Genomic DNA, 23,581 nt, shown 5'->3' on the forward strand with positions numbered 1-23,581 from the left:
TGGATCCCATATTATTCGCCACTGAATACATAGGAGGTAGTAGTTGACATGTATACCATGAAAAAAATTCAGAGGTGCTTGAGCTACCTATAAAGGAATATTAAAATATTTTTGCTGTGACTCTCTAATACAGATCATGTGCAGGTTCTAGCCATTAATAAGGTGCATCCCTGGATAAAACTATGGCAAACATACAGTCCACAAGACCTCTTTATGCAATACCACCAGGCAAGGCTCAATGTAGGTTACTTGTATGCGCTGTAGATTCCTTTATGCTGCTAGGAATGTGCAAAGGAATTGATATAAATGATAATACAAGTCTAATGTATTTGGCTCTGTTATATCTAGGAAGCTTTCTGTGCAATAGAAAAAGTTCCTTATGGACATGAAAGCTTTATTATTAAAGATCGCTCTATTTTGGTACTAATTTATTACTTTTTGACATCTTAATTATATCCTGCCCCATAAAGATGTGATTGGTAGTGTCAAGATTCCTAATCTGTGTTCATAAAGTACATTTTCCTGTTTTTTCCTCATTTTCATTTCTGTGTAAAACTCATTCATGCAGTCAGACATCAAATTGCAGACAGGAGGGCCACATCCAGCCTTCCTTGTGCATGAGGTACAGAGCAGAGGAATACGGTGGAAACCTTACAGAACGATTCAGCCTCCAAAAGAGTTAAGGGGAGCAGACCGAAGCAGTGCCCTGTCCTCTTTTCAGTGGTGTGAGGGATAAGAGGTAGTGTACAAAGTCATAAGAAATTTTGTATGAGAGTTAGTGTTATTAGGTGCTACTTCAACCGTGGCTGGTGTTCTGCTTTATGCCCCAGTGAAAAGTCCTTTACATCCCTGAGAATGCTTTGCGGAACAAGGGGAGAACAATAAAAATGAGCCTATTAGTTTCTAAAAGGCCTTATTCCCACGCAAAGAAAGATTTTTAAAGAATTTGGCTTGTTCCTATGAAAAACTGCTCTACTGAAGTTTCACAGATCAAATGTACCGGTCTACAGCTGTACAAATTCTCTTTCACAGAGTATGAATGCTGCAATTTGCTAATGTACATTTTGCTTTTCATAATATTCACAAAACCAGTTTACGGTTCAGAACATTCACAAAGCTGCCATTTTTAAACTTTGCTTCTGAACACATGGCATGGTTTTCCCACTTTTTAAAGCCTTTTTTTTTTTTTTTTTTTTTTTTTGCAGGTGTCTTTTTTACATAAACAGAATGCTCTTTAGCCTCAAATGAAGCAAAAGTTTGAAGGGATGATCCAAATGCCTGAACTCCCTGGCCAGAATGCCACACTTTTCTATTTTTATTTTCAGTATTTCTGGATGCCCCCGAGAGCATGTTTACTGTGACTTTATATCCCCTGGGTTAGTGCATGTTTTAATGCAGTTAACAGGGCGAATGAGGGATGACACAGTTAATACCCTAGCACTAAGCAAACATTTCTAATGTCTTCCTTAGGTTACATTGGCCATTGGATAAAATAATCAGTGTGATGGCTTTGTGCATATCAAGAAGAGTTAAGTCCTGTTTGGCTTTCTTTTAGTTGATTATGACTTACCACCATGAATGCCAAGCGTAGATAACCCTGTAGCTTGCTGTGAAAATAGCTGCAGTGGAGAGAAACTTCTCCTGTGAAAACATAGATGAGTATTTTCCATAAATCTATACTTGTCACAGGAGAAGATGAGCAGTACCTCTCGACTAATGCCTAGCAAAAGACAGTGGAGTGTTTTGCCCTTGCTGTTGTTGCTTCTAACAGCAATAAATAACTATTGCACCCTGTCACAGTTCATCCCCGTAAGTGCTTAGAGGCAAATGACTAAGAGGAACACGAGCAAGGCAGAGGAAATAGTTCCAAAGCAAAGTACTGCAAGAGCAGCTGCTTGGATGCCCCATTGCAGGAATTAGTGTATTGTTTTAATGATTCCAGGGTTTGGATGCATTTCTTTGAAGCGCACGCTTGAACTGTTGTTTACTAAACTGTTGCCAAGGCGTTATGCATTGGGGATATTGTTATGGAGGGAAAAAACACATTGCCACAGATGCAGTGTAGTTTATTTTATTTTATTTTGTCTGTCTGTATTGACTCAGCACCATGGCAGCTGTTCTCTTTTCAAATAGCTTTGTTTTCCTGAGGCATAGTCTATACTTATTGCAGGAAGTTGTAGGGGAAGGAGAGCAAGTAAAGGACTCCAGATGAATTTCTGAACACAACCATTCTCACACTATTTCGGAGTAGATTTTACATGTATCCATGCTTTGCAGATGGCCTGGAAAGAAGGGGAAACTTGAAAGTTTTAAGACAGAGCAGAGTTCTGAAAGGGTAGAGTACCAGTACCTTTATCTGTGTGTGTCACTCAGGCCTTGAAGCGCTGCGTGCACAGGGGAAGTGTGCCCATTTCACAGGTGGGCAGCAGAGGGGTTGCATTTGGGTGGTTTGCCCAGCATTTCAGAAAGCCTGTGACAAAGCCAAAAATGGGATAAATTCAGTCTTGCCATTAGTAAACAATTGTGGGGAGTGTCTTTGGGGTGAGATTTGCATTAATCCTGAGGCCATCTGAGTAAGGTTTGTTAGATCTGCTGCAGAGATTTGTGCTCTCACTGGGCTGTCTGCTCCGGTCTTCCAAAAACATGGTACCTTCTCACTGAGGTAAAACAATATAGACCTTGTTGAAATCTTGTAGGGGAAGCTCTTAATATTGGAAGGGTACCTCCTTGTCTGTATAGTACATGCTCCAGAAAGAACATTTAGTATCTGATTAAGGATTATTTTCTTTATATTAGTTGATTTTTTCTTCTTTTTGACATTTTTTGCTGTTCAGGGTTTTTCCTTGTACACACATTTTCTACATGGATACAGAATTCCCAAGAAGTTGCTGTTCTTCCTTGGAGAATATTCTATATCTTGGCGTGGGCAGTGAGTGTCTACTGGGCACTACTTTAGAGGTGTCACCAACAGACACCCAATTTTTTAAATACTTGTATCAGTTAAATGTCTCAGTAAATCAGGCAAATTTGAAGATGCTTGTGCTGAGCTCTGTGTTTGAAAACAGGGAGAAATGCTAGGTAGCCTCTCTTTAGGTAATTTGTATTCAGTGAATTCTCCCTTAGTGTCCTGTTATATTCAGCCTGAGACACTTGTCACAAGTCAGCCAATGGATTAAGAGAGAAAACTTTGAGTTGCTCAGAATTTTCTAACCATATGCTTGGCCTTAAAGGATGTGTTAAGTACCAGGTGATTCAAATTGAAAAGCTCAGCAGCTTTATAATCTCTTGGTCTCTAAAGTCACTCCAACTACTGACGCCAGAAGCAGAAGCTCCAAGACTGCCTCATTGCTGTGAGCATTCAGTACATCTCACCACTGCTGCTTTAGGAGCAAAGATCCAAAAAGGAAAGCTCTCAGCCATTTCTTTCCTGTCATAGAGTAAGTACCTGAAAATAATTATACCCCCTTACTGGAAACATTTGGCATCGTGCTGTGGCTCCACCATTAACATTTTCTGCAGTTTCTTTCCAGACTGCCAGTTCTTTTTTATTACTGCCTTGTTAGCGTGATGAAATGATGACAATCTTCTATCCTTGCTGTGGATGCAGCCAAATGGCATAAGAACATTTGTCTACAAAAGTAACTGAATAAAAGACTGAAATGGCCAATTAATAACAGCATCTGCCTTATATTATTTGTAGAGACTGGCCATGCATTCACCACAATCTCTCAAGATTTTGTACACTGAATCTAAGGAGATATGCTTCTGTTTTAACTAAATCCAAGTACAGTTCTCCAAAATATGATTTATTCTTTAAGCCCTCCAACTTCACCCGTTTCCAGAATTTCTAGTGGTTTTGCTGTTTGGATATCAAGTCTTTGGCAAATCTGTCTGTGTTTAATGGGTCTCTGAATGGAGGACAATCTATATAATTGAGGGCTGATCTTAAGCCATATTCTCTTATCACCATCACAGAGAAATACAGCAAATACCCTGGAACGTTGAATGGGACTAAATCAGAGTCTTGGACAATGCAGGTCTGGATCTTACCTTTTACAGCTGGTTTTTAATCTGTATACCATTCTTACAGATAACTTTTAAATTATTCTTGACTTTGGAGAAGCTCGTGCCTACTTCATCCTGGACTCTATTTTTATTTGAGCTAAGCACAAATGACTGAACATCTCCTTTAGCATGGCTGTACGTCTCTACATTAGCTGACTCCATAGGTAAACAAACCCAATGCTATTGAATCACTGTCAGGAAATAAAAAGTCATTTTACCATCTAAAATGACTGCATGTGTACCTTTCGCCCTTTTGTGGCTTATTCACTTTGCTGATAAAAAGCACGTTGAGTTGTAATGTGAAGTCAGGCATCTGAGGTGTCCCTTTTTGCTTCTGTTAGCTCAGTGTTGTCTAGCTCTTTATCCTTGTTCTACCACAGATACTAATATTAAAAAAACAAAAACTGACAAAAGGTGTATGACTTGCTTTATACTACCCAGCTTTTGTCTCTTCTCTGTTTTTCTTTATCTACTCTCATGTTCTAGATTTGTCCAATTTAAACTGCATACCCTTAGGGCAGGGCACGTCTTAGTGTGCATTAATTAATGTTTGAACCTTTCTATTCACTGCGGCACGTTGAGCACATCTTCTACTGGCTGGCTGAGACCTGATGAGCACTAGGAAGGTTATAAAGCACTGTTTCAAATGGGTCTCTGTGTAGTCATTAAAGTGCATTGTCTGTCTATCTGCCTATCTCTTTTCTTACTGTTTTTTCCTTCAGTTCTCCTTGACCCAAAATTACACTCTCATTTTCCATCAATTTTCACTTCTCTTCGCCTGGCCAACTTCCTAATTTAATTCTGCAACAAAATATTCAGTGGAAGAGAGAAACATTTACCCTCCTGTCTTGAATTGAGTCTAGTTCTCTGAAGGCCTCCTGCTGGCCCTGCCACTGTCTGCTTGCAGATGTAGGGGAGAAAAAGAGGGATTTTTGTGCTAGATTTTCTTATTTGTAGTAATTTTCTGTAGTGAATGCTTCTATCCTGCAGATCCTTTCTTGAAGGATATCTTCTGGAAAAAATGTTTTCTTGGGACTGCTGGACATACCCTCTTACATTCCTGTTTTTGGTAGAGGTTCTGCAGAAGCAGGCTTGGGATGACACCTTCTTGCACCTCTGCTGGCTGTGAGAAGCATCTGGTCTGCTGATGCTTTCTTCCTCCTCGCTGGCATTTATTTCCACATCTTTCTCTGGGTGTGGTTTTGGTTATTCAGCTCGTGTTCTCCAGTCATCCCAGGCACAGCTGCATTCCTACAGTTGTCAGGCACTTTCCAGCTTTCCTACAGTAACATACTATCTCAAGAGTTTGTCCGAAGTGTTGAAAACTACAGCAGTGAAAAACATTTTTCTGTCTTTTATTCATTTTTGAAAGCCTCCACAGAAGTAAGAATCCTGTAAAACTGAAGCAATCATTATGCAGAGTAGATGTGTGTTTTGATTTGCGAAGAGGAAAGGACCACAGAAAGAGAAGGCCAATTTAGCTGCATGATGCTTTTTGTTAACTAGGTCTGCTGCAGTATTTTGATGTAAGCCTAGTTAAATGTTATCACTGAAGCCTGTGTGCTTTCGATAATGTTTCTTGGACCAGAGTGATATTTTAATTGCCCTCCTGCTTGTCTGATGCTTTGGCCAGGTATTGGCAACGAAAGTCAAAGGTACTGATTTGCCAGTAGTGATGCAGCTGACAAGAGAACAATTCTGCTTGTCTGAAGAAGTAAAAATTGGGTTTCCTGCCCTTAGGAGAGTGGAAGAGGGAAAAAAAAAAAAAAAAAGGTTTGTTTTGAGATAAAACCGTAGGAAGATGTCTCATACCTGGCTTCACTGCATGCTAAATAGTCTGCTCTTGACCTGCGTCCCCAAACACCTTCACATAACTGTCTGCCTCTGTAAGTGCTACAGTCAGTCCTCCATTTAAGGAACATTTTTAAAGCAGAGTTGTTCCCTAGCCTTACAGGTGCCTACTTTTTCTTCAGGCTGGCGTTCCCAAAGCTGCTTGTGTGGTAATGCCATTCCACAAGCTACCTGCTGCTCCTGGTCAAGCCCTAGCCCCAGCGTCCTAGCCCAGGTTTCTGAAATACAACAGGAAAATGCCTGTCTTGGGAATAGGTGCAATTTCCATTCCCTGCGTCCAAAAATATAAAGACAGAGTGCTGAGTGAAAGGACAGCAGTGTGGCTGCTTTGAGAAGGGACATATAAATACAGCGAGGAGAAGAGGGGTATTGTGTATGCCAGGACATGGTCATCTGAAGCAGCTGACTTGGCCTGAGCATTGAATTGTGAAATAATGGATGCTTGGTGAACGATTCCAGGCCAAGGGCAAGGGGAGCGGATCTATTTATGGCCCCTCGGTCTGAAATATTGAATCACCTACTGAAGCACTTCAGCCCCACTCTTCTCCTCCCCACCCTCTCTGACTCCCCAGCACGATGTGCATTTTGCAGAGCCTGAGTGCCCAAGCTGGCACTGAGTCTTCTGGGCAGCAGCCTCAAGGCTCACAAGTACAATGCTGAGTGGGAGCTGGATCTCTTCTGAGAAAATGGTGAGGATGAGGATGCTGATTGTGCTCCTCATCAGATTTGCAAAATCCTTTCAGTATCTGCAGCATAAAACGTGCAGTTGTGCTGTGCTGTGCTGGGTGGAGCAGCCTCGTGTGGCAGTCAGGCGCTGATGTGTTTTCCACATTCGACAATTTGTTGGTGCCTAGCAGATGCACTTCCTGACTTCTCCACTTTACATTTTCTTGCAGACATAAATGAACTGCTAAGTGGCAGAGAATGGGTTTATTTCTGTTAATTTCAACAGAATTCCCTCTTCTGCCATCATCTGAGAAAGAAATCATAGCCACTAGATTTTATCTGAGAATAACTGTAAATTGAGTCCTTTAAAATTTGGGCCAGTAGATGTCAGCAGTTCCTTTTCAAATGCCTCTGGAAATGCAGCAGTAAAAAAAACCTGACTTGTTCGTATCCAAACTTCTCTGTGATATAAAATATTTGCAACCAAAATAAGGAACTGTATAAAATATAGCCAACGGATGAGGATGAAGTGTCCTCCTAGTTATTTGTGAAGGTGGCTTGAAGAATTGTGGAGAAATCTGGACTTGATAGCAATAAAATATTAAACAGGGTCTATTTCAAAGGGTATTATTATTTTTTTGAAGATGATCTTTGATTGGGCCATTGCATGATATACTTTTGTGAATGTGAAAACTCTGGCATAGTCTTCAAATTGTGATGGCTGTGATTTTACATTTATTTTTTAGTGTAGGTGGTACAGTAATCCAGGTGTGTGTTACAGCTGATGAAAGAGATGGTAGGTGTCTGCCTGCAGTCGGGTATATATTGTGTTCATACCAAAATTGAAAGACAACATTCCATATTCTTGTAGTGATAACAGTTTTAATATTTGATATTTCTATTTTTTGGGAGCATGAAGTTTGTATGAAATGATTTTATTCTGTTACTCTGTAAATCAGCAGGTTTTTCACTGAAATCAGAATTGGTAGCTGCTGTAAAAGCACACTAGTGGAATAAAAATAAAGCACAGACCGTCCTTGTTGCTAGCTTTCGGCCTGTGTTCTTAACTGTGCTTAAATTAACATCCTTACACCGGTCCACTCCTTTGACCTTGAGCCAATATCAAAAGGCTTTGCAAAGCCTTCTGAAGAGGATTCTTTATTTTGGCTTCTGAGTCAGCAGGGGGAGCTCGCACCCATTTGGTTCAATTTGTCAAATATTGGTTATTAAAGACATTTTAAACTAGGCCATTTTATTTACACACGCACACCCACCCACACACCCACTCGTATGTGTGTATATATGGCATTCGCAGAGCTTGTACGCTGTACCTCAGCAGACTGTTTAAAAAGTCTCGTTCTCAGAGCTTCATCACAGACGTTGCATCTCAAAAAGAGGGGTCAAATGAAAGCGTGTTTAAAACAGTCCTGTGAAATGATTCTCTCTTACTTATTATCTCAAGGCAGAGGGAGGGCAAGAAGGTTTTACCCCATCCCATGGTCAGGAGCTGATGCTCGGGCAAAGAAATGCCATGAGCCTGGATCTCTAAGGCAGCTGGAGGCTTTGGCAGCAGGCATTGAGAAGGAAGTTAAAACTAGGCTGACAATATTTTAACATGAGAATAATAAAATCAACTTCCCCCCTCCCCCCCATTTACTTTATTCTGATTCATCTGACTGCATTTATGCTAAGCTGCTTCTTTTCTGTTTTATGTGAATAAAAATTAGACTTTCACTATAGGTCCACAGCATTTTCCAGAATATCAATTGGATGAGTTGGTGCAAGCTGGAGAAATCTCTGGGAGATCTTTTCTACTACAGGCTCATGCTAAATGGTGTCGTTTTATTATGTTATGCATATATTCCTAATGTTTAGAGGATTCTTAACTAGGCTAGAATTACTATATGTAGGAGAAATACAATTCCTACACTCAGATTGTGAGCCAATAAGCTAAAGGAAAAATTTTAATTCCTGATGGCAGGGGGCAGCTAAGTGACTTGCCCAAGGTCACGGAGCAGCTAGCTGGCAGCACTGGGAGCAGCCACCCTACCTCCTCTGCTTCCTGCGTGGTGCTCATCTATACTGCCATGTCTTTGCCTTGGGCAAGCAGAGAGATTTTCTATTTCCTGATGGCCTTTAAGTTTTCAGATGTTTGTTAACGTATCATGTATTATTTCCCCAGATACTTTTTCATTGTAACTGAGAATGTTTTAACCTGTTGATTGTATTGATTTTTGATGTGGAAATAGCAGGCTGCTCCATTTCAAACTAAATTTCAAGGGCATGAAGATTGTTAGAATGGAAAAGCCACTTAGCTCAACATGCTTGTTCCTTTTATTTTTATCTCAGTCAGGCATAGAAAGAGCCGGAGAGGTCCTAGCCCTATTTTCTCTATCCTGGATGGAATCCTGATTACTTTAGGTGCTGGTAGAATTGGGAGGAAAAAGTAAACCTAATCTGTGGTATAAGCAGCCACGTAGTTGGCTGTGCTCATGCCAGTGCTATCTGAGAATGCTGCACACACGTTTGACTGCCCTACCTTTGCATTATCCTGGCTGGGCGCTGCTGCTCCACTTTGAGGGCAGTTGCAGTGAGATGTTCCTCTCTGAAGCATTGACAAATGGTGACTCCCTCTGAGGGTCCTGCTGGTACCTTGTAAAGCAACAACATCCTCATATGTTGTATATTCTTCTGAACTCTGAAAGCATTTCTATATCCTTTGTCTCCCACCAGCTATTTTAATTTGTTACTATTTCAATATTTTTTCTTTAATTGCGTTCTCTAAGCTAGGATTATAGCTTTTAGGACTAGTCCTTAAGTCCTTTCCTTCAGCCAAATGCTGCATAATTTTTTCATTTAATATGGATTTCTTGTTTTGGTCAATTGCTCCTAGTTCTATTACTTCATAGTCATCTACATTTGATATATATTTCTCCTTACAGGCCCAGTCATCTCCCTCAGAAAGTCATTCCCTGTGCATGGCTGGCCTGAGCCAACATACTGCGTGGCAACGTGCCCATTGTTTGCTGTGAATTTAGAACCTGAAGCTAAGGATGAAAGCCCTTGTCAGCTGTGCAGGTTAGTGAACAGCTTTCGTGCAGACCTCGGGTTCCTTCGTGGAGAAGGAAAGAACACTTGGTCCTGTCACCTTGGTGTGTTTCTGTATCACTGCTCATTATCTGCTGAAGAAGCTGCAATGATTTTTTCTCTCACCAGAGGCTTTTGCAGTAGTTTTCCACACACCCCTTTCCTGAAGCCACAGGAAGAACCACTGGTGTAAACACAGGGCTCTGCTCTGTGTAGCAGAGCTATTGCACTTTTGCTGTGCCTCTAGAGCTCTTGGCCTGCTGAGGGCAGGGTTTTTCAGCTACAAAGGTCCTCAAGATAGAAATGTAGGAGAGTGTTATGCGTTGGTAACTGTCTCTAGTTCCTGTTGATCTCCAGCTGCTTTTGGTGAGCTTGGTTCTCTCCCTGATGATGGAGAAGTTTTATTTTATGACTGTAAAGCAATCAGAGGGAAGGAGTATGTCAGGTGAAGGGGCAACTGTAGCTAATCTGGACATATCTTCTAGTCTTTTTTCAATGTGTACAGCATTGCCTTAACATTTAAAATACAGACAAAAAAAAAAGTTGGTAGGTTGTGATGGTGGATAACGTACCATTTACAACCCCCCCCCCTCAATCCTAATCCCCATCAGCCAGTTCTTAAGCCACTGAGCTGCTGGCAGCTGTGGTGTGAGAAAATGATACTGTTCAGGGTAGCTCTCTGGCACAGGCTGGGATGATATTGGGGAAGACATTAAATTAAAAAGAGCTTGTTTAAAATTGACTGCTGATTACTCACTTCCATAAATACATTGGAGCACAAGAAATTTATTGCACTTGGACATATTTGCAAGCTGCTTTTTGGAAATGGACACAAATACACTCTGAATAATATACTTTTGCTGCTTGATTGGCAGGCAATCTCTCTATGGTTCTACTGAAAAGCAACTTAGGCTAGTTTTTTCAGTAGGATGGATGTCAGAGCTTCATTTTCATTCTTCCTGTGATGCTTAAGAAATTTTGGAAAGTAGAAGAGAACAAAAGAGAGTGATTCTACTGTAAAATGCAAAGTCCTAGTATTTTTCATCAAATTAGGAGTATAGAAGGTGTTGGTCTGGATGTTAAATCACAGAGCAGACTGAATTTTCATATGCAGTATGATGAGTGAAAAGGGTATAGTAATATAGATTAAAATGTTCTACATAAAAACTCCTTCTTGACCGTAGAACTATTAAATCAAAGAAGTAGATATCTATAAAACAAATGCATAACGTTTCAAATCCCATTGTAGAAAACTGAGTGGGAGAGTCCAGAGTCCTGAACACAGAAACCAAGATCTTGGTAACCACAGGGTAAGAAGTCTGTGGTTTTATTTCCCTCCCCCAAAAAAGTGATACTGTTCGTGAACGTTCCAACTGAAATTTGACAACAAGCAGGAAATTAAACAAGTTATCTCTGAATTGTGTGCAAAATACTCTAAAATAAAGGAAGAAAACAGAAACCTAATTACAGAGTGACATTGAGCCTTCTGATATCACACAAGACATCATTTAAAAACAAAACCTAACACGGGTCTACGATGGACCACACTGTAGACTGAAAATTCTTCTTTAATTGCCTCCAGAGCATGAAGAAAGTCTAAAACTTACCCCTTTACCACTGCCATATTCTTAACTACCTTGTCTTTGTATGGAATGCTAAAATCCCTTATTTTCTGTTTTTAAATAATGCACTGAATTTCTTTTGTACTTATATAAAATTGTACACAAATTATCAAGACACGATAATTCACTTTATGTCTGGAAATTGGGTATAATCTGTATAGGTTTTCTGTACATAACTAACATGGATCTGTAAATGAGGGCAAAGAAGACTGAACATAAAGGACAAAGTCACATAACTCGTGCAGGCAGTGACAGAACTGGGAACAGAACGAGTGGAGCTCCGTGCTCAGTCCCTTCACACTTGGAACAAACTGTTCCACTTAAAGGCAGGGGAGGAGTCTGCCACTGAAGTGGCTTACTAGAAGTATTACAGGCACTTAGTGCAACTCTAATAACACCAAAAAAAGTTGGCATTTTACCTATTCCATGACTGAAGAGGTTTTATTTAGGTAGCACTCTCTGATTTCACCCATTTCACTGCTATGAAGGGAAGTAAAGGTGGAAATATGTCCAGTAGCTGCCATGGCCATTACATGCAATTCATTTGTTTATCAGAGCAAGTACCTTTTGAAAGCTCTGTTAAAGTGCAGAAATAGAGAAGATACATTTCTACCAAATATCAGGGATGTCAGCTGATATTTATTAATGACTTAAAAAATCCACGTCTCCCTCTGCATGATTTAAAGTGTTTATGCAATTGAAGTTCTAAAATTTGTTTTAAATCTTCTGCAAATTATGGCTCCATCAGCGTATTTGTTTTCCATTTGACCTGTAACGTCAGGTATCATTGCACTGAGTCATGCACTGCATCCAAGCAAGAAGGCAAATTCTGGCTCCCTATTTTTCATTGACATTGTTTAAACATAATAATTTTCATCAGCCTGGTGCTGCTGTTTGTAATACTGAATGATATTTGAAAGATAACTCAGCTCAGCATCTCACATCCTGTTAGATCCCACGTGAATTAAACAGTTTCACACAGCAGTCAAAAGAAATGTAAAACTACCGTGATGTACTATACAAAAACCCAAGAGAAAAAAAACATCAGTTCTCTGTCCTGTGGTGAAAATGCCAATGCATATGCATGGTATAGATATTTTACACATTTTACAGACTGGGAAACCTTGGCGTATTGTGATTATTTGCTGAAGATCACAATAAATTAGGCCCAAAGACAAGAGAAGAAGCTGCATCTCCTAATGTTTCCTCCAACCCACTGATACCTGTAGCTCTTTGTAATGGTTTGGATAGGCTCATGACCATATCTGATATAGCCTTGGTATAAGCATTGATCTTAGAGAACAGAATTCATGTTTTTATTCCTCACTGCACCTTTGGCAGGCTCTGTGTCATGTGGCAGAGCACTTCAGTTCTGGAGAAGTCTTTTTTTTTTTTTTTTTTTTTTTTTCCTGTTATAAACTGCAGTTAATAATGGTTACCCAGAGTCATGACATGTTCAAATTATGTGGAAAAAATCAGAAACAAATGCCAGGTGGTATTACTAATTGTTAGGCTTTTATTTTAAATATTGCTTGGATATTAGTAGAAAGTACTTCAAGCTAAGTGAAAAAAACCACCTCTGTTAACAGAAAAAGCAAATGGTTCATTACAATTTGACAGATTAAAAGGTGCATCACTAAAACTGTGTGGTTAGCCTACTTGAAGGTAGCATACTACTACCACAGAGAAAGAATGTTAATGTCTAAGCATATAAATGACAACGTTCCAGAAACCTTCAATTTCACATACCCTATGTATGATCTTCCATTCAAATGAAAATGAGACTAAGGCAGGAAAAAGTACAGATTTCCTGGGTTTCATTATATCTATGAGAAAAACTGAGCCAATGGCAAGAGCTACAAAACCTGTTGTATAGTATCAGTTATACCATATAATATTGAAGAGATTAGAGAGCAGAGAGAAATGATTTGTTGCTGAAGGGTAAATACTCTTTTGATGTGCCAGGAGAGTGCTTGAGCAGCTTTCTAGCATTAGGAAAGGACCCCTAATAGGTGAAATAATTTATTATTATTTTTTAAAACCACATGATTGACTGTGCCCTGTTTATGATCTGTTGTAGTAGTGATTGAACTGATCAGCATACTAACACATCTGGAAGAAGTAGGAGGTTTGGACCTGGGAATAAAACTGGGATATTCAGGTCAGCTCAGTAGCGTGCTGGGAGCTACACAGAGAGAAACAGAGTGCTATTTATACGTACCTACCTTTTCTGGGACAGGTAGTGATTTCATTGCTTTCATTGAAGGAAAAAGCATGTGCACAGGTTAGTTAACTCAGGGAAATTTGCATCCTAAAATCTCCTTTGATGTGAATGTAGATCATTGGCACAGAGATCTACTCTTGGTCTTCTAAAGGTGCTGCATAAATCAAGCAAATGACACACTCTTTCTATAGTACTTTGAAAAGCTGAATTTATATTCACTCATGCTCAGGAACCAATTTGTTCCAACAAAGAGGTAAATTGTAGTGATATTCAGTCTGAGTAGTTTCTGGGGTGGAAAAATATTTTTCCCAGCTTTCTAGAGAAATCTGCCTTTTTCTTCATTGCTTGGTTGTGCTGCTTGTGCCAAAGGAGAGGATGCTGAGGCCTTTGGTGGAAGTTTCACTAGAGCAAATTGTTCAGAATCAGAGAGCAGACTGCCAGTGGAATTATTTGCTTTCTTCAGTGAGCATAAACAGAAGCAAACCCTTGACATTAATTTGAGAGTGATGGTTAATGTCTCCGATGAACGTACCAATGCTGTAATTGTGTGACTCTGACTTGTTTCTGGATTATTTTCCAAATGTTGTTAAAGGATAACTGGGGCATCTTGCTGTGCCTGTGTTCTGCTGGAAGCTTCTGTGAAATACTTTCTTGGTGAAAGTCTGAAGTTTCTTACCTACTCTGTCATTGTCTAGAGTGCTGACTGTCTTCATCTGGGATACAGCAGATATGTGTAAAGTCTCAGAAAAGAGAAGGACTCAATGCTTCAGTGAGAGTAGCATTTCTTAGCAAGGAAAATGAAGGAAAGATAGTCAAAAAGAGAAGAAGAAAAGGGAGAGCAGGCAAAATAGTCAAATAGGAGACCTTTCAGTAGAAAGGTCTCGGTCTGAGCTTTGAAGACAATCAAAGAAGAGGCTCTGCTGAACACATGGATTTTCAGACAGGGACTTGAAGTGATAAGACCCTGCTTGCAGCTTTAACTTACCCAGTCTTAATTTCCTTTGAGACAGCTAACAAGATAGAAATGTATCTGAAGAGATGACAGCAGTGACCTGTGTCTGGTGTTTGGTGCCAGGGCCCCAGCACTATCAAGGTCAATGTCTGCATGAGTTAGTTATCCATCCCACAACTTCAAACTTTCTGGAGGCAGCTTTAACTTGTGTGTTTGTCTTATATATATACACACACACACATATATTCATATTCATATATATATATATACACACCTGTATTCGTGTGTGTATATATATATATACATATACAAGTATATTCATATATATATATACACACGCCTATATTCATATATATATATAAAAAATCACTAAAATATGCATACATACATATTCATTCTTAACATTTCTTTCTGGACATTGTGCTTTCCTTGTTGATGTGTCTGTCTTTTCCTTACCTCTTTGCACCGTTTCCTGCAGCAGGTGCCTCTGGGGCTGTGTTGACCTTGCTCTCTGCATGGTGAAAAACTTCTCATGGTGCTGTTCCTTGTGCATGGGGGGGAAGTCCAGTGGACAATCTTTACTGGACCGAGAGACAGTCTCCTATGATGCCTGGTGTATGCTCTGAATGATATATTGTTGCTCTGGCTTAAGCAAATCTGTGATAAAATATAGCAGTTAGGGAAAAACAGGTAAAATGGCCCAAAATTTTCATCCCCAAATGACCCCCTCTCCCCCCATCTAAAATTGCTTTTGATGTGGTTGATTGTAATGTTTCAAAGGCAGTAGCTGGTAGCAACTGGGAAGAAAAGCAGCAGTGAATTAAAGAAGATTTGAAGAGATAAAAATGGTAATTTATAGGTGAGAAAGTCTGATTAGAGATGTTGTTACTTTTTAGTTAATGAAATGACCTATCTAGTCAAATTGGATAATTCTCATAGTGAGATATTTTTTCTTTATTGTCAGTTTAGCAGAATCTCTCTCTTTCCTCAGTGTAAATGAAATGGCAATTTTAGCATTCTTAATTGGTTTGGTTCTTTTCCACAGTAACAAGTGAACTGAAAAAATACTGCTTATGAACAGGTTATGAACTTAAGTCTAAAACCCATGCACTGTCTGCATCAAATAAAAAGTAGCTAATGAAACAGTGTTCAGTTTCTAATTTCACAGAGAACTGATGTTGCTTTAAGGTGTAGTTCCTGTGTGGAATGCATGCAGTGAAAGAATATTAGTAATGAGAAGCGGAGGTCATTTGTGGTTGAATGGTGTGTCTGTACTCAGTGACAGAATGCATAGCCAAAACTATATATTATAACAAGTTCCATTGAAAGCAATAGTAGAAGTGTAGGAAAATGTTAAAATGGCTTCTTTTAAATAATCTTTTTGTTCCCAGATAAATCTGAAGGTGAAGTAGAGGTAATGTGTAACACACTTGCAGTGATTCATAAGAAAGTTAGGCACTAGGAAGAATAGGAAATATTAACAGTAAATTTTTAATACAGTAACTTAACTCATGCAAGGAGAGGTGAATTAAGCAAATTAAGCTACAGGTGCCAAGTGGGTATTATTTAAGAACAGCTAAGTTTGTCTAAGATAAAAATAAAAGAAAACCCAGAAAGACAAGATTTTTGCTGTCTAGCTGTTCCTCCCGGTGACATGTGCAGGTGTCACTTGTTAGACTTCTGTGAGCTTCTTTCTGGCTGTGGAGTCATGTATCTCATTCATTTCTCTGATGTATTCCAAAATTCAGGCAGAAATGATATCCTCCATCATCTAGAATACTTTGTTCATCATGGATTATTTTTTCTTTGTACTTGATACGAAAGCTGACCCTGTACTTCTTCTGTTACCCCTGTTAGCTCTGCTTCTCTCCATTATGACAGTTTAAAAATTCACATGAAAGCCCTATAGTTTTGTTCCATTTTCCTCCTTTTTTCCAAGCCTACACTTCCTTTATCACATTTCTTTCAATGAATTTATCTCAGCTGGGAATATGAGATTTCTAGCAGTCAAGTTCTCCTTATAGTTCCATTTCTTAGAGCCTTACAAATGTAAACAAATGATTAAAATTACACTCAAATACACAAAGTAACTATGGGAACTCTGGAGCACAGCTTATTTTTTGATGCCTTTGTGTCAGACAATGCTCTGTGTCAAGACTCTTTTTTTCCTTGGAAAGAGGGTGTTTGAAATTGGATGCTTTTGTTACATAATGTCTCCTTCCAATGGTTTGTCCTCAAAACTACTCAATTCACTGCAGTGTGACAGTTCTCCACTAGCTCAGGTTGTAGGGAGCTATATTGGTAGTTCTGAAAAATGAATTCAACTTCTGTCAACAGAAAGAATAAATGTGCATCTGTGCAGGTAGTCATGGATTACTGCATTGTCATAAGCCATTATGGGAATGTGGATATGGTAAACTTAAGAGAGAGCGCTGTCATCATGAACTGGAGAAGATCAGGTAGAGTAAATAGTCGCATAACCATCTATTGTCTGCAACACTCTGACAGGCTGGCACATTTTGTTTGTGGAAGGAAACTACGCTTTTCTAACCCTCACTGCACCTATCTAACCTCAAAATCCTGGTAGGCCAGCTAAGGAGGTAGGTTGTTTCTTTTCTACCCATAATGTCAGCACACATTCCTGATTCTCCTAGTTGCTGATGATAAAACTCAGCTTTGTTAGTTTTTATCCTCTTTTGTATAAGAGGAATAGATGGATACTACCACTTATTCTGAAATGTGTTCCTTGCAGTATTAAAGGATATTAATTCTATCTTCTTGTTGCCTAAAATATCCACACAGCCATGGGAAGCGAAAAGAAAATACCATTTGTATCAATCCAGTGTTTTGTAAATGGATTTGTTTTTCTTGCTATGATTTGGCGGGGGTGTTGTCAAGTTATCTGATTTATGGATTTTAGTAACCTAGAGACAACTCATCTCTTTCCTAATTTAACCAGCTGAGAAAAAGTTGACCTGTCTGCTAAAGAGTGTTTTTTTTTTTTTTTTTTTTTGGCACGAATTCCAGAAAGCGCTGCAGCTTTTCGAGGGACTGGGTGATAAAGTGTTCTGCACAGTATAGTAATAGCAGAGGAGAAAAGAAATGCACGCATCCTTTAAAATACAATTGTTCTTAGCTTTCATTCTGAGCCTCTCTTGGTCATATGTACAAGTGAGGCTGGCCCAGGTCCTTTCCTGTAAAGCTGGTTTAACTGATTGATGTAAAAATAATGCTTTTGTAGATACTGGTGCTGTAATTCCTAATTACTTTTATTTTTATTATTATTATTATTTTTTACCATGAGGAAACACTTTAAATCAATGAAAACACAGTGAAAGGGTCTTTTTGTGTTGTCTGATGCTACATCAACACCCACTTCAGATACAGAGTTGTGCTTTGGCTGCTACAAATTGTACAAGTCAAAACAGACTTGGATTGCAAAGTGTTCTCTGATCTTGTTGAGTGTAACTCCTGACCTCAGTTATTGCTGTGGATCCTAGTAGATAATCCTGATGTTTTTGCATTGCATAACTTTCCAGAAATTTAAAAGTATATGACAAATATTTTAAAAGATACCTCTGTGTTTGGCCATATCTGAGAGCTTCAGTTTTTACAAGCCTTAAGGAAATCATGCAAATTTTTCTAGTAAGTGTAAAAAGTCCCTATATCTCAGGGCCAAACGGAGACCCACAGAATAAATGACTTTCAGAGTTGTGCTGTGACTGGCACATGGGGGTTTTGGAAATTTCTGAGTACTACTCAGTTGTTTTTTATGAAAAAGCACTACTAGATGGAGTTAAACATAGTAGGAAGAACTGAGCACTCTGGGTTACGATTAACAATATTTGCCCAGTTTCTTTGTATTCACTTCCGTGTGCGACAGCCTGGCATGCCTCATTCCCTCTGTTTTTTCTTGTCTTTTTTTAGATTACCTGTTCTTCTGGGAATTGCTTTTTCTACCCATGCTTGAATGGCAGCTAGCAAAAATGGAGTCAGAATCCTGAACGTGGTGTTTGTGGATTAGGCTAGCACAAAAGCTGACAAAGAGGATAACATAGTTTGAGAGATTTGTCCTGTGATAGCTGGTCTACATTCTCACAGCTTTCCCTGTAACTTTGATTTATAGGGCCAAGCTATCACCTCATGCCTACATTTTGGGTGGGTTTGAGGATACAGCAGTGAGACCAGATAGGCAGTGATGGTGCTGGTTTCCCAGTGCAGTACCTGGTAAGAGCTGAGGCCGTCAGTGCTGTCAGTGGGCACCATTTGCCTGCGCTAAATTTGCTGCTGAAAGAATGAACCCACTATTGATCCGTATGGATCTGTGCTGCAACTGGAGAGCTATACGTTCAACATATGAACTTTCCTTTCAGTTTCCTCACTTTGGTAATGATTAGTGATGAGGGGCAAAAAAAGAACAGCATGAAGGATGCCCGTGTCTCAGAAGAATCTAACTGAATCAACATTAGTTTTCTTCCTGTTGTCTTGCCTGACCTGCAGGCCTATTATGGTAGTGACTGATGCCTGTGAACTTGGATTTTTAGCTAAGTCATAGCATCTGTTAAGTGTGAAGGATTAAATCATGACCTTCCCAGGTAGAATGGCCTCTACTTTACAGTGCTTTTCTAACCCTGGGGGTGTGGTGCAGAAATGTCTGATGTTAGGCATCTCAATCAAGCATGGCCCACTTCAAAACACATTAAATCAGCTTTAAAACATTTGCTGTGAATAGCAATAAATAAAAGGGTTGGTTTCTTATAGTACTTTTGGAAAAAAAAAAAAAGACAAAAACTCAGCAACCCACAAGAATTGGTCAAGAAAAGTAGCGACTAAAACTGCACGGGGAGAAAAGTCAAGCCCTCACCTTGTTGCCTTTGGCATTCTCATGTCAAATAGAGAATCAGGGCACACTGTGTGAGCTATGCAGAGGCAATGATTATCCTGACTTAAATAAGCATGGATGCTACTGTGAGAAGATTTGGCCAGTCACGCTCCAATCTTTTGAATGTTTTTATATTTGCAGCTTTACATTTAAATATTTTTTTTTTCTGGCTTGGGTGGGAAGAGGATTGCTATGAATATTTATAACAAATCACTCCTACCAGAGGACACATTAAGTCTTGCAGCATAACAAAACTGAATTACCATGAAATAAACTTTCTTAATTAAACCAATTAAATTCCTTCCCAGTATGTAATTTAGAAACTCTGATAAACCCTGGTTGAAAAGGTTTGTTCTAGCCTTAAGCTGGCCTAAGAAAGAGTGAACATCTGGCCTGTATATGAAAGGCCTATTTAGGCCTTAGGCAGTGTGCAAAACATTAGCTGCTGTCCACGACATTGAATACTTTGTGTGGCCCCAGGGCTTTGCTAAAGGACGGTGGTATCATTAGGACACAATCATGTTTATGGAATATGCTGTAACTAAGATAAGTCAGTCCTCAGACTTGTACTGCAGCGCTTATAGCTGAATGAGAGATATTTTTGCTTTTTCACATTGTAGCTGTAATTCTACCAGAAGAGATGCATTTAAAAAAAATTATCTTACACTTTCTAAATGTTGATATTGGCAAGCAGCATGAGGTTTTACAAAATAGTCTTTCACATTTCTTTTCCATTTCACATTTCAATATTTTTGCAGGTACTGGTACCCACAGGGAGTATTCCTAGAACTCTTAAAAGATCTTTTTTAAGGCTACCATATAGAAACAATGCCTACACATCACTGCATGACTTCTGTAACGGGAACTGTCAGTAACGGGGATGGTAATCAATAGGAAAGAAATACTCAAAGTGTTTAATGTGTCTGGAGGAAAAATAAAGAAAACATAATGTGGCAAAACTATGAAAACTACTCTCCAAAATATTTTGGTTGGCCAAGGTCAGCGCCCTAATTTTGGGTAGTTAGCAGATTTACCCAGATTTGAAGAAAGACACGAACTGCCAGCACTGAGGATATTTGTAACCGTTTCTCGTGAGTCTATCCCCTAGATGGGACACTTTGGGAAATGATATCGAGGAGGTCCTTCCCTTTTCCAGTGTGTCAGCAGGTGTGGGTCGGAGATACAGTTACCGAGTTTCCTGCTGATAACCAGCTTGGGTTGGGAGGGACCTTAAAGATCTCCTATTCCAACCCACTGCCATGGGCAGGGATGCCAACTGCCACATCAGCTGGGTGGCATAACAGGTGTTTTGTTTTAGAAATATGTACTGTGCTGTTATACATCTGAAAGTGCAATAACTTCTGGTTTACATCTGGAAGCAGCTGTAATTATTGGCTCGGCCATTGGTTAAGGATCTCATTGTTGCCTCTCATCTTCTTCCTTCTGTAACTGCAAAGATCAACCAGCCGGTCAGTGAGGTGAAGCCATCACGAATCAAGGAGGATTTTGTTATTTGAGGGTTTCTGCTTTGAAGTCATGTTCTTGGTCTCTTTGCCAGAGTCTTAAATCCATTTTATTTAAGGGCACAATAAGAAGTGCCTTCTATTCAGTTTGTCCTCTATCCCCTTTCTTTCGGATTTTCTGTTTAAACATAAAGATTGGTAGTGTTAGAGCATTGTTCCTCTATTAAATAAACAGAGAAGCATGAAGAAAAACAAGCAGGGAGAAGGAGTCCCCTTAATAAAGATATGAAGGAGAGCACATGTCAGTGGCTGGGGGGCCAGCTCAGCCCTCCTCAACTTCTCCCCTCATCCCTCCCACAAACAAAACAAAACCAACAAAAAGGAGAGCGAGAGAGGAGGAGAAAACAAAGATCTGTTAAGGGCTTTTGAAAGAAGCTGCCATTCCTTAGCTGACATTTTCATGCTTGTTTAGGAACAACTTTGTCAAGAGAGAGGAAACTTTAAGGTAAATGCAGGGACACTTGAAAATATGCTGTCATCTGAGATTGAAACATAATGTGACAACCAGTAGCCTGCTGCCTTAGGAGGAAGCTGAATGCTTCCATCGAGGAGATGCAGTGCCTCAAAACCCAGTACTTAAACACGGAAAATGCAGTGTTCACAATTTATTCTCAGAAGAGCCACATGTATGTGTACAAAACCCTGCCTGGTAAGAGAGAGAAACAGCTCTTACAGAAGGCTGGAGTCTTGCTCATTAGGATGCAATAGTGCTGGAAAAAAAATCTGTCAGCGTGCCAGAAATATTTCAGAGGAGAACTGCTACAATGGTCTGTTCTTCGCTAATCAGGAGATAGAAGGGATGAATATCCTCCTCTCAATAAATCTGTGATACATTTGATGAGAAATTAGTCTAGTTTCTACAAACCTAACTTATGCTGGTCTTATAACCATGGAGGTACTGAAATGCATAATGCCTGGCGCTGCCAAAGCTGATGAATGATTTACAAGTATCTTTCATTAATTTCTATCTTGCAGCTTGATTTGAAAAATACTGGCTTTTTCACTGTTCCTCAGGATGGGAAAATCATCCTGTTGCTCGCAAAAAAATCCCCACATTTTGAACAAAATCATAAATAAATCTTAACAACTCTACTGTTGTCTATTTCAGCTTGTTAAGCTCAGCAAATGCCTGAGACAGAATACAGTTGCATAGTCCAAAAGTATGCCTGATATAACTTGACATGTCTTAATATAAAAAGAATTTGTATTTCACCAGCCTATGTTTTCCCCACCAAATCTTGTCAATGATTTCCCTCAGCAAAACCAAGGTCAGTTTTTTGTTGTGTTTTATTTATTTACTTAGTTATTTAGTTTTTAAAGAAAGGCTGGTCCTGCTCTGAGGCAAGCAGAGGCAAATACATCACAAACTGTTGTATGGTTTACATTTTGGATTCTTGCAGAGCTGTCTTGGAAAGTCTTGTATTCATTTATTACTGTTGTGCCATAATGCTATTTAAACATTATGAAAGAATTGCTTTCTCATGGAAAGAAATCATCTAACATGCACTTTGTTTCACTGACCAAATGATTGCAGGCAACCTCATGGATCATAAAATAATTGGATGCTGTCTAATTAAGTAAGTGTTATTGGTTACAGTGGCTTTTGATTCCCACTTCTGATCCCTCTCCTTTGCCTTAAGACTGCTGTGAAACACCTTTGATAAATGAGTTAAAGATGGCATGCGGACATCTTAAAATAACGTCAGACACCGAAATGACAGCAATAATATTTTTTATGGAAGATATCTTAAAGAGAACAGGAAATGTATATAAAAAAGGGTGTGTGGGGGGGATGATAAAAGGGTGATACATAGATAATCCAAACAGATGCACATTAACATGGCTTGTTTAAGCCAGCACCACCCCTTGTCTGTGCTAAAGGCTCCTGACAACTTTCTCTAGCCCTACTTGCCCTCTGCCTTGGGCTTGCCTTCCCTTTTCCCAGTTTCTGGCTGCTGCTGACTTCTTTCCTCATTGTCAAGAAATGCATCCTTGACCGTTCTCTTTCTTGAACCACTTTGATAGGTTGTATGTCATTGTATGCCTTCGTTACTGACTGCCTTCCATCCTAATTTGTACAGAATTGCCATGCTAATGGTAATTATCAGAATCACCAGAGTTATTTCAGTCATGTAACTGGGGAGTTTCAGGCAGAGAGCAGACGACTCCGCAGATGTACCAGTAACCTAACTCCCACTAAGGTATCTTTTGAGCAGGCCATGGGAGGGGCAGGAACTCTTGTTCCGAATTTCTCTTCTGCAATTATATTCTGGCTCAGGACCCAGTTCTGGTGGACTTTTTCCAAGATCTCAAGCAACCAGTTCTTGGCCAGCCTTCCATATCCAGCCTTCCTGATTTTTCTGTGTAGTTCTTAAGTCTTCTCAACATCCCAGCTTCCCTTGGCACTTGATGTTCATTTTTCCTGACCCCACTTAGCAACTATTTTATTCTTTATTTCTCTTTTCCTATATTTCCTTCTTAATTATTTTGCCACTTCTTTATTTTGTCTGCTTTCTCTCTGAATGATCTTGTCCGGTCGTATAATTTCACCCGCTCTCGTTACATAGCTGGGACGCAGCTCTATTCCTCTGCTTCTCACTGGTCTCCATCCAATCCCATCTGCTTGTTTCTCTCTCTCTGACAATTGCTCCTGGGTATTATGCCATCAGCTTAAACTTAATTGTATGCCTTTCTTTCTCCATCTTCTCC

The sequence above is a fragment of the Aythya fuligula genome, chromosome 8 (genome assembly GCF_009819795.1).
Source record: "Aythya fuligula isolate bAytFul2 chromosome 8, bAytFul2.pri, whole genome shotgun sequence".
Taxonomy (NCBI): Eukaryota; Metazoa; Chordata; class Aves; order Anseriformes; family Anatidae; genus Aythya; species Aythya fuligula.